Genomic DNA, 17,538 nt, shown 5'->3' on the forward strand with positions numbered 1-17,538 from the left:
CGGGCCGTTTGGCAGATAGGTTACATGCATACTATATTCGACTAAGGGGCATGCAGATATTTTGCAGAGGCTAAACTTTCGTCGAGACGAGTCGAGGCGTGTTTTAATGTGAACGCGGTCGGTATTTTATTACACATATAATACATATACATATACACCTATACACATTGACAAATGATTGATGGTCGTTGATGGAGGAACAATGAATAACAATTCGCCGCTTGCTGGTAACGTTGCATATACATATAAGTATGTAGGTACATAAATATACCAACGCGATGCGCCTCGTTCCAATCATTTACTGTATTTTATTGTTATTAGTGTTGTTATTATTATTATTTATACGCGACAATGCGAATAGCATTACAACTATACCCAGAAATACTGCAGAATATACTTTAATACAGGGGGAAATTGTTGATAACGATGTAATATTATTATACGATGACGCGAAGAAATTTAATGCAAACGAATCGCGGAAAAAATGTCCGTGCTTCGGATACAAAAACCGCCATTGAAAGATACATATATATATATTATAATTGTAATTTGGTTCGAATATTTCTTTCAAATTTTACATAGGTCGGAAATGAAATTTTCAGGTCTTCCGTTACGCGTCCAACAAGCCGTGAGTAAAAAAAGCTATCGGGTGAGTGACAGATGTCAAGTTTTCGGATCCCGGTGGTACCTAACAGCTCGCATCGTGAACTAGGCGGTACATCTTGCGTACGCGCATGCAAAGTCGTTACCGGCACCCCGAACCCCGTCAATTAGGGCTACTCGGACTCATTGTGATGCAAAAGGATGCTGGAGGCGACCCCGGGGTGGATAATTCTCGAATTTCGGCTAGCCGAGGAATACGAACTAACCGATCGGTGGACTCGGTATGCGAGCAGACACACGTCAGGTTGGGTCCTTCATTAGCGAATCCGTTTCGGCTCTCCTTGAGGCGTCGTGACGTCACTTCGGTGATTTTAACGCATATGCGAAGAAATGAGTCAAAGCTAATAGAGAGAGAGAGAGAGAGAGAGAGAGAGAGTGAGAAAGAGGTGGCGTTACCCTGTGGATAAATAAATTGGCATACACGTACACATCCACACACGGGTGTAATTATGGTAGAGCGTCTCCTCGAGGAGCAATTGAATTTCTTTAATGTACGCTTTCGAGAAATCGAAACTCTTGTTGATCTCGAGGGCCTTATTGGCGGGAGGAAAATTAAATACGTTACGCCTTAAGACCCCAAGACTACTCCACACATGCAGGCGATGGACACTGAAATCCTCTCGAGCTGCCTGCCCCTCCATCCTTATTCTCTTACCGTTCTTTCTCCCTTTCTCACCGACACCAGAATCACCTTCCCACGCCAATACAGAGTCGCTTCGGGCTCTCGATGTTTCGTAAATGATGAACGCAAAGCCGCTCGAGTTTATTGACCGCTGCTCTGGACGCAACTTGTGCGCTGCAGTTTGGTAAAATTATCTAATTTTCGGAAGGTTTTAGATTTTGGGTAGAAACTGAGAAAATTTACACTTGACCCTCCCTCCGCGTGAACACTGCAGGGTCTTGTGGGGAACGGTCATTTTCTAAATATTAATTTTTAAGAACAATACTTTCCAAACTTTTGAGTCTAACAAATTTTTGATAGTGTAGTCAACGCTTTGAGAAGAAACCCTGAATTTTTTCTGATTTCTCGAAAGCCTAGAACACTTTGAAAGAGTGTGCTGATAAAAGATGTATGTAAAAAACAAGTGTTCACACGGAGGCGTCCTCGAAATCCCGTCCAAGCTTTTTTCGTGAAAATGCGAAACTTGTCACGGAATCTTTTCATTTTTCCGTACCAATCAGATTAATTGGAAACCAAATATTTATGGCATTCAAGACTTGAGCTTTTGAACTAACATTCGGGAAGCAAAGTTAATTGTACTTGACTTTACCTTCCTCGTTCGATTGTCTTTAAGCAAGGGTATTCGTTTTTTTAATTTAACTCGATCGATCAAAGTCTTGAAAAGAATTTCAACGCTGTAGAATTCCGTACCAACATCCTGTGACCGAGTGAAATCTATAATGAGGAAAAGAAACTACAGCTCGCTAATAAGTATGAATACGGTCAAAAACGAAATTGGTGTCCAGCATACTGAAATAAAAACAACAAAAAACAAATGAAATAATGCTCGCCAGTGAATAATCAAACTATGAAGAAAAAAGTCATTACGGCCCGGTGAAGTTCATTTTGTTCAGATGCAGATAATCTCTAAGGTCATAAATATTCATGCGGTTTTGATAGCGCAACGACAACCCAACTAAATACCGGACACCGGCCTATACCTAATGGGGTGAAATATACCGACCGTCGGTAACGCAGGCGGCCAAAAACCGGTCAGCTTCAGGTGTCCGAAGATCCCATGAACTTTGGCGTTAAAGAGCGCAGCTGCTGCACGTATTAGGTATACACCTATAAGATTGTCGAAAGATTTTGAAACCCGACGCGGTTCACGGCTGTGCTTACAATTAGTTAGGCATCGCGAGACACGTGCGGAGAACTTTAAAAATACGTCGAAACTGGTGCGTCAAGCGCGCGAGGATCAATTTTTGGGCAATTAAACGTATCGAGGGGGTGTCGCAAGGTCTGACAGAATAAACGAGTCGCGACATGTCGTCAACATCCACGTTGAATTAGCCGAGGCTGCCTGCCAGTAGATGCCTTTGACCCACAGGAGCCAGCAATGGAGGCTGCAGGCTTTGAGGTAATCTCGCCGAAGATGCGGGTGTGTACGATGCTTATACGCGCATCCGTGAAGCATCCGATATCTACGCCGGTATTAAATTACTCCGGGGATAACGTGTACCTTTTTTTTTTCATTTTTTCGACCTGTGTACACATCTAGGTACACACGGACACAGTGATTCTGACACGGTTAATTTTTCGCCCGAGTCGTTTACGTTGGCAGTGCCGAATCCGCCCGCAGCGCCATCGGCGGCCGGCCGCGAAACCTGCTCGTTCTTCGTAAAGCGAACAGATCCCAGTAAAATTGAAACGGGTTTACGCCCAGCCGGCGGTGGCGCTGCGGGCGGATTCGGCACTGCCAACGTAAACGACTCGGGCGAAAAATTAACCGTGCGAGAATCGCTGTCTCCGCGTGTACGTCGTACACGAACTGATGATGACACCCAAAGCAAATATATGTATATCGACCCCGTTGCTCGTTTGCCCCGGCTCACGGTTTTTAAACCATATGTCATGAGCAAATTCACATTCTAGAGTAAATAACAGGCTGGCATGCTACACGATATTCAGACGCCGCTTGCAGAGTTGGTGTAAATTTTATTTCACTTTATCGAAATGTCTTTGAAAATGGGATCGTTTGAAATACATTTATTATGCAGCGAAGAAAAACAAAAAATCATCTTATTCGGTGGAAAACTAGACAAAATTCTAATTTAAATAAATAATAAAAATGTTACAAATGTGACGGACAAAATGATTATTGGGTTAAAAATTAATAAAAAAGCGTGATGAAAAAGGTAATGTTTTGTTTGAAATTTGAAGAAGAATAAGTGATTTTTATAACACATTCTTATTGAATATTTCTCGTTATGAATTTATTACTCAGAACCAAAACGAACATAGTGAGAATTCTTTTTATACCTCATTTCAAGTTACGTTATTCATTGAAAAACTTTGACCGATAATTTTTGAAAAATTCATTTCCAAAGAAGAAGGTGACTGAACTGCTTGAGAGGGATAATGAGATTGAGAAACAAAAATACAACCTTGAAATCCTGTCTGATTTAAAAAATAACGCCACGTGTAAAAGTAAGTAGTAGAAAGTAGGTATAATACACGTGAAACATTATTACTCCATTACTGTATTGAATGCAATTAACAATTTAGTTTACTTTCTGCTGTACTGCATGGGGGTCGTGATTCTATGTATAATAATAATTATTTATGATTTCACAATCGAACAATCAGCAGTAATATCCGAAGTATTTCATTTTCATTCGGACTTATACTTTGAAAGTTGGGTGATCTAATATAAAATACAAAATAAACTTCAATTTAATATTTACAATCATACACCGGAGAAGTTATTCCTTGATCATGATTCTGTGATTCTACGAAGTAATTCAAGTTTACTCAGCTCCGACTCCAAAAACTTTATTTATCGCGGAAGCATTGCTCATTATTTCTACGAAGCAACATTTAATATCATCAATGGATCACCGCTTCATTGATTGGTTAAAATAGTATCGTAAAATATGTTCGCAATGTAATTTCATTGGTACTCGAATAATTTCAGGAAATGGAATAAATATGACGAAATTTGCCTCTTAGCAGAAGTAATTATCGACTTTTGTGGGCTCGATCAGGTTTTTTCAAGTTGAATAAATCAAAATCATTTCGCGGAATCGAAAGAGTTACGCTCGGAGTTACGTTTGTATGCGGTTTCAAGAAACATTATTTCTCTGTGTATAAATCAAATGTGATAATATATACTCATATTGAAAAATCGGCTGTCGTTACCGTGCATCATCGAATTCCGTGTTCTCTCCAATATTTCGTATCAATCGTACAGTGTAGATTTCTCATTCAGAAGAATAGAATCCTTTGTCTACAACCGTACAACGTATAAAGCTGATACAGGGACGACGATACGGGTAACGAATAATAAAGTATAAGCTACATCGGCAAAGCTCCGAATACCTGCAAAGAGAAAAAGTACAGATAAGAACGTGCAATAAACGTAGCTTAAAGAGGATTTTCGCGGATTATATACCGCGTGCATCTGGCGAGAAGTCTGCGGGGCAAATAGCGAGGGAAGCGGCAAACCGGCATGCCGGCTTTATACGCGCGGTTACTTTTTTGGCGGGTCGGGAAAATAAATAAAAATGGGCAAATAAACGGCGGTCCGGGCTCAGGGACAACCGGTCGCCATCTTGCTTTCTTATATAAGTCCCTCCTCGCCGTCTCGAGCCGTTCGATCGCGGTGCATTCGAAACGATTTAGCTCTCGCCGTGGAGCCCGGTTTGCTCGATCCTCGACTGTGGGGACCGATGCCATGATCGGCAAGGATTCACCTTGGCGAGAATCACTCCGATACATACGAGCCGATCCGCCTCACTCGAGAATAAACTCCCGATGCGACATTTTTGATCTTCCGTTATCTTTTTCTTAAAATTAATCCTTGCGGATGGATATCGATCTTGGATCTAATTTTTGAAGGTCGCTCTTGGAACTGGAAATAATTTTGTTTATTCTTACTTCAAATTTTCATCACCCAGTCGCATTTAATGTTTAGAGACACGGATTTGATTCGGATTCAAGCGAAATCCGAAGGTTAAACAGTTCCAAAATTATAAGACTTGGCTCGAGCCGTAATTTTTGGGTAAATATTCGTCTTTGAACGACTCTTTAGTGGCCAAACTATACTGACTTGACAAACAAAAAAAAAAATTAATTATCAGATTACACTAATCGTAAGACGAATATTCTCCAATTTTATACCATCGCACCTGACACTCCACTTATTTTGCCTCCGAATTTTCACCTCTATACTTAAAACACTTAATGGTATCGGAAAACAACCGTGATGCACAGTGTTCCTTTTTTGTGTAAAAAATTCTGATATTTTTGAATATGACATTCACTTTGTGACAAATTTTCACAGATAGCAAAAAAAAAAGAAAAAGAAAAACGCATTTTTGAGGCTTCCATGAACAAAAAAATTATTCTCAAGATTCCATCGTAATAAGTTAGTAATTTTTTTACGTTAGTAATAATTATACGTGAGATTTTTAAGGTGGAATGATCATGGAATCGCATCCAAATTGAAACAAGATTCTAAGATGCAATATTTCAAGGTTATTGTACATTGAAAATCTGCACGATTTTGTCTACAAAGAAACAGTTTCCAACTCTTCGAAAATTGAATCTATGGAAATGAATTTTCCTGTTCGGTCCAGCAAAATATGTTTTTCAACTGTTATCAGATATCCGTCTAAAAATGAACCTGAAACTTTGAAACATCATAAATTCTCTCATAAAAAATACTATGCATCAGAATTTTTTTCAATCTTTAATATCCTAATGCAAAAGTTTCGACGGGAAAATGAAACAAGAGATTTTTTTTAACTATTCAGCCCGACGTTATAAATTTTTAAGGCTGACGATAACTTGGTACACCCGATGACTGTGTAAGGATTACAGACATATCGATATTTTGCACTTCATGGCTTTTCCAAAATCGGGGACCTTCTATCCCTTCGTTTGCCCGCGAAAAATAATACCTTGTACCTACTCACCCTTTGTATCAGAGGTAGAAATACGGCGACGGTGTCTTCTGAGGTGAACCTCAAAGCTGTCTTGTGTGGTGGCCGGCTACCTAAGTAATATACATTGTGGCGTGTATCCTGCCCGGTCTGGAATTACACCCGACGACGATGAATATAACGCGCAACAATGCAGGTATGCACGTTACACCGGGTGCAGAACCGCCCAGGAACATGCACGAGGTTATTACAGGGTGGCGACAAGCCGGGAAAATCGGGAATAGCCAGAGAATTTCGTCGCTCGGGAAAAGTCAGGGAATTATGATGGACTGCAGGAAAAAACGTATTTCTTTTATCAATTGTTTTCGAACTTTAGCTAACTTTCGCAAATATTATTGTTTAATTTCTAATTATTTGTGTGTTTTCGAATCCGAATTTATTGTATATCAAAGGTGTACGATTGATGGAGCTTTTGATCATAAAACCTGCTCAATATTATAGGGAATTCTGAATTTTTGACGAGAGAAGTCAGGGAATTTTATTTGCGAAACTTTTCGTCACCCAGTATTACGCCGAAGTCGAGGGAAAAGAGGAGAGAAAAAATTTTGGAAGTTTTCGCACACGCGGTGCTGTCGTATCGTGCCGTTTTTTCAAGAACACCGGTACCACGCTTCGGGGCTCAATTTTTTACGGACATCCTGTGCGCCGGTGTGAAGAAGCAATTTTACGTCATTCACTTATTCTTTGGTTCGAGTCTCCTTCATTATTTAAAATTCCCGCTACTATTTTGTGAAAAAAAAGAAGATGGAAGGTTATTATAATCACCCCGAAAATGAAAAGTTAAGATCTCGACGTTTCAAGGTATGGAGAATCAATCACCTCCGACCAATTTTCGGATAAGATTCTGGCCGCACGTGTGTGAATTTTTTGCCCGACGATATGTCAAAAACGAAGGAACAGTTTTGAGTGATTTTGGTCTCGATCGGCGAGGCTTTTCCTAGCCTGGGACTGGCTGAATTTTTGATTTTACGCAGCTTTTGAGAAATTTAAATGACAAACTTTCAAAAAATTCGAAAACTTAATTTCATTTGATTCGATTACGTATTATTCGAAACTAGAAAGTAAGCTGTACGCCCATGTTTCGCAGCGCGCATCCCGTTGCAGAATTGCGTCTCACTAGCTGCACTGCGGAGAATTTTTGCGGCGTGATCAGGTAACCAGAAAGGTCAGGATCCTCGAGACGTCGCCTTTCGCACGTATAATACCTACATTATATGCGGTTGTGAGATTCACTCTCGAAGTAAAAGTGATTCCTGGTATTAGATGGAAAACTTTTGCATTATGTGATTCACTGCGGACCTTTGACGTTTTGTGTAATAGCTACGGCTAGGAATTGTGTAATCACGACAAATTTCACGGCGTTATCCGTGTTGATTTTTACGAGAACTTGTCTCTGCGCTATCCTTTGAATTTTTTTCGCGCTCACGTAATAACGAGTTTCCGAAAAGTACTTCTTCGGGGATTAAATTGAAATGAATGGTCATTTAAATACGGTACGTAACACTGAGAAAAATGTCATTTGTTACAGTAAGTAGAAAAATTCAGTAAAACATGTATCGTTATAGAAATTGTTAGAATATTGTTGGAATTACGAAAAACAAGGTACCCGCAACCATTTTGCGCTATCGTCGATCTTTTTTTGGTAATTGAAACGCAAAATCAGTTTGCTCGGTTTACTCTACTTTTTTATTCAAACAAGGCTTCAACGTCAATTTATTGTTGCAGAAGCATTAAATTTTCGCAACAATTACAAGAAACTATGGTAACAGAGGTCGTAATGAGAAAGAATAGCAACGGATACTAGACTTTCCGGTAACAGCTACAAAACTAATTTTCATTTTGTACCTAAAACTATATTTTTCGATTGTGGTAAAAAATGAAAATAGTTAAAGACTGAGCGGCAACCTCAACTAAAAATTTCTCTCAGTGATAAATTAAATTCACCGTCACTCCGTATTAAGCTCGTTTAGCAATTACACCACAATATTCCGTCTAAACCAAATGTCAAGATTTTTGACTCTGATTTCTGTACTCTGTGGATCGCACGGATACCTGCTTAAAACAAAAATCTCGATGCGTTCAGAAATAGTGCTATTAACGATAAGCTCTAAAACGGCAATATCATTTTCCACCGTTTCCTAATGTGAAAAAGCTCGGCAATTGCGGAGATTTAATGCGTTTCTGAAATTAAAATTTTTACGACACCCTTGCAATTTCATATATTGCACAAACAATCACATTGAACGCGAAGACTGACAGAATATATCGACAGCCACTCACTCGTACATGATACGTAGCTCGTCTCTGAGCTGCAGGTCTAGTCGCTCTCTCTCTCTCTCTCTCTCTTTATCTCTCTCTGTCTCTCTCTCTCTTTATCTCTCTCTCCCTGTCGCACGCAATGCCCGCGCGCATGTGAAGTTGGTGCATGGAGGTATCGCTGAGGATGTATACGTGTGATATCATCGGCGAGGTGGGGGCTTAAGAAAAGATGGAGAGTCGCGAGGGCAAAGGTATAAGGTGTATTATGTACGCATACATGCATGCATGGATGCATAGACGCGGCGTATGATGGCGGATGGAAGGTTGTATAGATATACCTGCAGGATATACGCAGCGTGTGCGCTCGTCTCGCCGCAAAGAGACAAAGGCCGCGGACTTTCTACGACGAAGGATGTAAGCATATGATACATGCATTATATGCATATACGATATACATATATGTATAATTGCGGGTGATGTAGGAAGCCAGAGCCGAAAGAGAGAGAGAGAGAGAGAGAGAGAGAGAGTGTGTTTTACAGGCATATCTATCCAACAACGCTGGTCACGTGGTCTGAGCTTTTCCTGCATCCGGGTAACATGGAACATGAAGTGAACTTTTATTCCTATTGCCATTGCACGTATTTATTGCTAGATATTTATTTTGGGAATATGATATTACTGTCGTGTGTATTTTACCACTGAAATTATCGATTTGTCGAACATTTAGTAACTTGAATGCTTTTATGTCCGCAATTTTCGTTCGATGAAGAGTGTAATATAGTCGCCATTTCCCTGAACAGAGCAGGATTCAGGCTTATTTCTGCAGTCGAACATATCTCAAGAATATTTCATATCATACAATTTTCTTTTCTTCAATTTGAAGCTAGCTCGTGTTATCGCATATTCGAATGTTTTTGAGATCATTTTATGTGGCGAATAACGTAAGACGAAAATGATTAGAATCGATTGAAAAACCACAAGGTTTAATCATTTTGTAGCATTTGATTGTAAAATTTTTTCTCAAATAGTTGATGTCTCATTTTGCGTTATTCAAATTGACGTGGAATAAGTTTCACGCATAGCAGATACGTCGTTGTATTCGTGCTTACTATAATCGTCGCAAATACAACATTGCCAGCGATCTTTTAAACACGGTTTCATCCAGTTCGTCAAATTTTAATTCCGATTGATTTTCCTCGAGGCAATCAATTACTGTAAAGCCTCTTCGCGTCCCTCGGTAGAAAAAAAAAAAAAAAAAAAAAAAATTAACGGTGAAAAATTATGCACGAAAGCTATAGTTGAAAAAAAAAAAACAAAAAAACGTTGGAGTAGCAGCAACGCTGGGAGTCAGCGCATACAAAGTCCCATGCAGTGTGTATACATTATACAGTTCGTTCACTTGTCCCGGTGGGTATAACCTACTACGCTGTACTCGCGAGTTATTTTGAAGCGCGGGAGGAGCCGCGGAGTCGCCGAGGTGGAGGTTAGGTTAGGTTAAGTTAGGTTATGTCGGGCCGGCTTCGAGCCGCGGCCTGAAAACGCGGGGGGCTTTCAGACGCGGGGAAAAAAATGATGTTGTTAACCCTGCGCTCCCTGACGGCTCCTCTCGCGATCTGTGTCTGCGTTTATACAAGCACAAGCGGCGTTTTGTCCTCCGTTTCTCGGGGCTGAGGGACTTATGTGTTAGATAAAAACCGTTTCCCCGATAAGATTGCCGCCAGGCCAGAGCCGATACCTCGGTACGAACGTAGATTCGAAGCTGCCTCAGCAGAGTTCAAACTCCTAGCCGGCTATTATCGGCCTTTTTTTTCCCCCCTCCGAGACTATTGATAAGATTTTATTATTGCCGTTGTACTCGACAATGATTTATTGTCCGAACGAAGCTCGACGGTCATGCCGCACAAAACTTTTCCAACCTCCCAGCAGCCCGGATGTGCGCTTTTGTAATGAGAGTGAAGTTAGTTTACTGCAACGATGCATGCTTAGGAAAAATCGTTACTTAGAATCTTTTGGAATTCCTGAAATTTATCAAACGATGATAAACAAGAGATGCTCTTATTTTGAAAAGTCATTCTAAAATTGCGCGATAATGAAAAATCATCATTCCCGCAAGTTTCGTTACGTTAACGTTACTAACTTCAGCCTCATCTTTTTTATCGGTCTCTACATTCGTTCCTATTTTCGTACAAATCCTGCCACTATTTGTACAAGAATATGTAGGCATCGTCACCTCGATTTCGACTCATTCGGATCATTCCAGAAGGTCCGACCAATCGGTAACGTTTGACAATAACAGAGGAGGAGTATATTCTTGAAAAATATAAATCACTTTGAACGTAGGTGCGCAGAATCGTCAAAATTCGCGCTAACCCGCAATATGCGTCGATATCCTCACGGTCCAAGATTTGCGAAGAGTTGACGAAAAAAAAAGACGAGAAGATAACGCGCTTCGACCATACATAACTATAATCGGGAGTCTTCTTTCCCTCGAAGTAACAAGATCCTAATCACAACAAAAGTCGTAAAAGATCCTCCGTACGTCGGTTAGTTTGGCGCTAATACGCATAAACTTTCATTGTAACAGCGTGCTGGAATATCCCATATAATGCAGACCGAGTTGGCGTCCGTTTACGTAAATCATGCACCGCGTATGCCAGGTTCCAGGCAGCCGGTTCCCCCACCTCGGCTGTTATCATCTTGAAAGACGAGAAAGAAATCTCCGGTTTATCGGAAGTCGATGTATACGACATTCGTGCGTGCGCTTCCATCCTGTTTCGATTTTTTATTTGTATTCCCCCCCTCCCCCCCTCTTGTTTCGAATCTCTTTTTCAACTTTCCTCATCGTGCTGCACCAGGATTCCGATGCCGGTTTACAAATTTCAACGGAGGGTCAATGACAATATTGTAGATTTCTTATATCGGTCATTTAACGAAGCTCGGTGTCCTGCCTTTATCCTGGAAATTCTGCAGCCATGCTGGAATATCCATGAATTTATAACTGGTTTTACCGTATAGGTTTCAGACTTGGATTAAGAAGTGAGAAGAATGATGAGAACGTTTTTGCCAAAGCCGGGGTTTGAATGATCGGAGAAATTTCCGTGGAAAGATTATGGAAATCTAGGAAATTTCAAATTTGTGCAAGAATACGTGATGCTAGGTGATCACTTTATGTAGATCTGCGATTTCGAGCAGGAATACTCGAGAAAAAAAACCGTCATATGACTAATAATAAGAAATAAGTTTTTTTTTTTGTGAATTATTAGCCCGAAGGTGAAAATTCGGATTGTCAAAATTGTCAATAACATTAATTTCAGCGGACATCTGTTTTTCGCTTGATTACCGTATTTTGAAAAGACTTTAGACATGTTCTCTTACCCAGAAAATTATTACAAGCATAGGTAGAAATTTGAAAGATATTTAAGTGTTTACAAAAAAGTGTTGCAATAATTTGTTTCAAAATTTTTTAGTACAACTTTTAGTGGCTGTCATTTTAAATAATTGTGAAACGCACGGAACAGATTCTTGGGTTGATAAACCAATTTCCAAACTCGATGTCTGACGACGAACACGTCTAATGATTAAATATAATATTTCCATATTTCATATTATTCATAAGCGTACGAGCGGCGGTATTTCCGTGAAAAAAACGCACCGCGTTAAGCCGCGTAGCCAGCTATAATACGTATCCGCACGCTGCATAAAGGCGGTGAAGCTGGCGCGAAAATATTTAGGAATCACATTGTTATTTATAGAAAATTATTCGTTGAGTCGGTCCGGGGAATCCCTGCGTTAAATTTCGTCCCTCGTTGAAAGTTCCCCGTGAAACGTAGAGAGAAAGACGTGGAGGGAGAGAGAAATGTGAACTCTATAACTTTCAAATGGGCGCAGTAATACTCACACGTCTAATTTCTAATTCGCTGTTCCAGAAAGTTGACTCGCATTAAATTGACGACAGTGTTATTGTTTTTAAATTAAAAAACGATTGACCTAAAAAAAATTCTAGGATAGATTTTTTGATTATTTTATTATCTTTTTATCAGATTCTAGTCCTTTTGTCTTCGATTGGTCATGACTCAAAAGACAGCAAATTGATGCTCAGGTCGAGGGGGATATAACTCATTGAATTGATGTGACGATAGGCTTGTGAATTAATTGTAATTCAACTGAATTATCAAAAATTAACTGGAATAATGAGAATTTCCGGAGGAATCATTGAATTATGGAAGATTGAGTCAAGTTGATTTGAATCAATTTTGATTCGTGCCAGAATTATCTGTTTACAGAGAAAAAAATTTGGTTGAATTAAAAAAAATGAATTTGTATTAACGGGAAATACAAAAGAAGGAATTGAATATGCTTGGAACGTTTTTCGATTAGAATGAATTAGCGAGAGTTATCGAGAAGAAAATTGAAATGAATTAAGTTGTATTAAAGAAATTGATCCGAATAAAAGAAAATCAAGTTGAATTACATGAATTAATTTAGATCAATTCAACTCAAAAATTATCGCGTCACTCAAATCTCGAGTCATTTCTCCCTCGGTTTGGTTGATCTTATTCAACTGAATATATTCAGTAGACTAAACGAATGAGCAAAAAATGTGGTAGAATTGAGAACTGCAATCACACACTGAGAGAAATTTTTAGTTCCGGTTACCGCTCAGTCCTTAACTATTTTCATTTTTTGCCACAATCGAAAAATATACTTCTAGGTACAAAATGAAAATTAGTTTTCTAGCTGTTACCGGAAACTCTAGTATCCGTTACTATTCTTTCTCATCACGATCGCTGTTGCTATATTTTCTTGCAGCTGTTGCGAAAATTTAATGCTTGTGCAACAATAAATTGACGTTAAAGCCTTGTTTAGCTAAAAAAGTAAAGTAAACCTCAGAAACTGATTCTGCGTTGCAATTACTAAAAAAGGACCGACAATAGCGCAAAATGGTTGCGTGTACCTCGTTTTTCGTTACTCCAACAATGTTGAAACAGTTTTTTTAACGATACCTGTTTTACTGAATTTTTCTAGTTACTATGACAGATGCAATTTTTCTCAGTGCACTATAAACGGTTACTTGTAGCACGTTTTCTTGTTTTTCGAACGATATTCAAATCGTTATCGTAACGACGCTCATTTAATTTCTGCTAATGATTGTAACAAATGATATTTTTCTCCCGGAACATTGTTTGCGGGCAAATTTCGTATGCGTATTTCTACCTCCGCTCTGCGAGGCATACGTGTCATGAGTCCGTATGGTATACGTGTATATTATACGTTGCTCAATCGAATCCACAGCGTTTAAATTTAAATTTAAACTCAGTTTCGTTTCAAAATAGACTCCCGCGTGCTTCCATTCTCCGCGGCATCTGCGATATACATTCATTCCGCCCTGAGCGGTTGTACAAGGTACCATTCTTCTGTCAAACTGTTCACTCTATTGCGGTATAAATTTATTACTCATCAGGTGAGTCGAAGAATTATTTGGGGCCGGGTTAAAGTTCCGAAAGCGAATAATTCCGAATTATTTGCTGACGAAACTTGAAGTAAAGAAGGGGAACTTTCAAGAAACATCAAAGTTTCGAACGGTCGGAAACCCGGCGGCTCAAAGTTCCGAAATCCAAGATGCCTAAAATTTAAGTTACGATAGAGCAAAATTCTGAAAAATAAAGTTTCTACAGAGTAAAATTCCGAAAATTAAAATATATCCATACAGCGTAGTTTACTCAACGAGTAAGTGTAAAAAGTGAGAAAAACCGAAAATTAGAATGACCAGGAATGTGAACGCAAAGATATCGAAAACCCAAAACAAAGAAAGTTCAAAGTGGTAACGTTTCGTCAATCCAGAAATCCACAGATCTGAAAATCTTCGATCATTCGGAATTTCGATGTTTCAGATTTTATAAATTTTCTCGTTCCCGCAGTTTTGTAACTTTGACTTGTCGGATTTATGCTCTTTCGGAACTCTGCACTTTCAGAACTTTGATGGTCGGGTTTCGGACTATTCGGAACTTTGATATTTCGTCAAAGTTTGATTTCTCAACGTCAAGTTTCACCACCAAAAAATTCGGAACTTTTCAAATTTGGAATTTCAACGCCGCCCGAATTGCTTCACCCAAATTCGTATCGTAAGGATCTGAATTGGTGAATTGACAAAACATTCGATATTTGAATTTTTCCATCTGCATTTTCAAAATCTGGCAATTCGGGAAATTTCACAGCATTGAATCTTCTCTTACTTAAAATCGAATATCCGGTACCAGAAGATTAAAGTTTGTCGGACGTAGGTGTTCGAGGTCGTAGATTGCTCAACACTTTTGTCGTCCGGCGCCTCTGTAACTTTCGCTTTCAAAAACTCTCAAACATCCGTAAGACTTTCTTCGAACAAGCTGGCCGGCTATTTTTAACGGTTAACTTAATCATACCGTGCTAATCGGGTCCCGGGAATCTTCTTTCTTCCTTCCTTCCTCAATTTGTTGAATTCTCATTTCGCTACTTGTATACGACTCGCGTTGCTTTCGGACTTCGTCGTTAAATCCGCTAACAATTCGACGCAAATACCAGGCTGATACCTGTGCCTACATTCGCCAACCGTTTCCGGTTCTGCAATCAATTAGAGAAATTTCTCTTGCCTCAACTGCACTCCGCCGTTTGTTTATAAGGCTTGCCGCTACGTTTCTTGTAACATTTTCGGCCTTCCTTCGTTTTATTCGTAATTGGAAAGTTCACATGGCTTTGGGCCAAAACTGTGTACCTACATTGGAAAAAGTATCCTGCAAAATATTTGTCAATTTTTTTTTAAAACCGTACGTACGAAAATAATTCAACGCACCTCTAAAACTAGATGACGAAATTTATTATTTCAAAATCTATCTTTGGATGTTTGAGATTAAGAAAGATATCGAGTTTTTCGTTAGACTCTTAGGTCAAGTTTACAGAGAATTTTGAAGTGATTTCAAACAGAGTAATTATACCTCAGTGGCTTTGAAAAAAATATTATCTCTGAAGCGTGTCCATTGTTAATTCACAAATTTTTCAGGTATACTAACACGTTATTTTTCCCCTCATTCTTGGCTCCTGGTTCTTCAGTGTCATTCATTTCTGTTTTTTTTTTCTTAAAGTAAAAAAATAATCCGCCGACCACGTCTGATTGTAAAGCAAGCAAGGCTTCTTCAATATTTTATTCTCTCACAGTTTTTACGTCATTATTTAAAAAAACCTTGTCCTCTCTCTTTTTTGAAACTTTCTTCCATCTTTCAAATTCATCTCCACAAAAGCGACAATATCGTATATTCGTCTTCTCATTTAGGGAAAGTAATATTTTTACAATTAATTGAAACCCACGATACTTGGCCGAAACCTCGCTTATAAACCGATCCTTATACGTCGTGTGGTTAAATTTTCATTTCCTTCCCTCCTTTCCTCCTGCAAAAAATATCGGTCCTCGGATAATATCCGCTGGTACGCGATAACCAGGACGAGAACGAACAGGTTGAGCGTGTGCTTTGGATATAATTTATTGTACATAAATAATTTATGACTACAGCTGCTGGAATATGTAATCAATATAAGTTGGATCCTGCTGACAGTCAGCTAAAGCGTTTGTCCGAACGGTAAATATTATCACGTGCGTATACATGTTGGTGAAAAAAATTAACGATAATAACGTATGAATAGAAATTTGTTCGGATATTTATGATTAATTAATCACCTGAGAATATTAGAATAACATTTAGAATATTGAAAGTGATATTTCATTTCAATGAAGTTATTACCGAAACGGCGACAACTGAATAATTCATAAGTTGTACCCAAATGACTTTTTTCCATTATTTTTTCACTCTCCTATAAATATTACTTAATAGCTGGTCGATTAATAAGCGTTTTTTTTCTTTTCCTCCCTTCTAGTCCCGGAATAAATTGTCCCAGCTTCGTTATATCCATTGAATAAATAATTCCACAGGGTGTTTAACTCGTCGAATGAAAAAGAAACGAATAATAATCGGCTAAAAATAAACTCGTAGATTCATTTGCGCGCGTACGAAGGATGATTTTTCAAGGCACGTTTTCCACTCGTCAAAAGACTCGAATCGAATATCAAACTTACGAGTTATTTACACCGATTCTAAACCGCTGATGCATCAACGTGAGAATTGTCTCCCGATGATTTTACCCCTTATTCCACTTTCTTCATCCCCATTTTCCGCACGATTCTCGCTTTCCTTCACGCCAAGAATATCCCGGTGCCGCGTAAATTCCTACGGAATGATGACGGAGCGTAGTAAACAATACAACGCGGACGAAATGGAAAGTCCGGCACCGTTTCTGCCGTTACAATTGAAAGTAGGCGGTTTACGCTGTGCTCTATGAAGGTATGCACAGTACATACCTGCATACAACTACAGTACCGTGCCATTTACACTCTGGTGAAAAGCTGTAGTAACACGTGGTAACTCGTGAAAAACCCGTAGCTTTTATGGTTTTAAAAGTTGCGGCAAAAGTGTCTTCATCAAGGTTCGAAAGAGGGCGTTTGAAGTGGCGTAAGACATTTTTTAAAATTTTTCTTCCCGTCTATGGTGGTTGGTTCCAATGGGGATGCTGAATTGAAAATAATGTGATTTGACGCGCTTGGGATAGACGAAGACGGCAAAAGAAATAGAACGGGAGAAACTGTGATACGAAATACTGAAAGATTGAAAATATGGAAAAGCTTTTCGAAATAGTTGTAACGAAGCGTATTGTTCGTACAATCTCTCGAGAATGATCGTTTCTCTTTAGTTCGTATTTGATTGATCGATTTCAAAGCGAGTATGCGATTTGTCGTAACTTTAACTGATAATCTGTCAAAGTGAAAATGTAAAATCGGTTTATTTTGAACAGTTAAACTACACATGTTTTAATCGGGAAATAAACGATTGGGGTATTTATCACTTAGTGACTTGAACAATTAATTGA

Source organism: Neodiprion pinetum, chromosome 6, assembly GCF_021155775.2.
Source record: "Neodiprion pinetum isolate iyNeoPine1 chromosome 6, iyNeoPine1.2, whole genome shotgun sequence".
Classification (NCBI taxonomy): domain Eukaryota; kingdom Metazoa; phylum Arthropoda; class Insecta; order Hymenoptera; family Diprionidae; genus Neodiprion; species Neodiprion pinetum.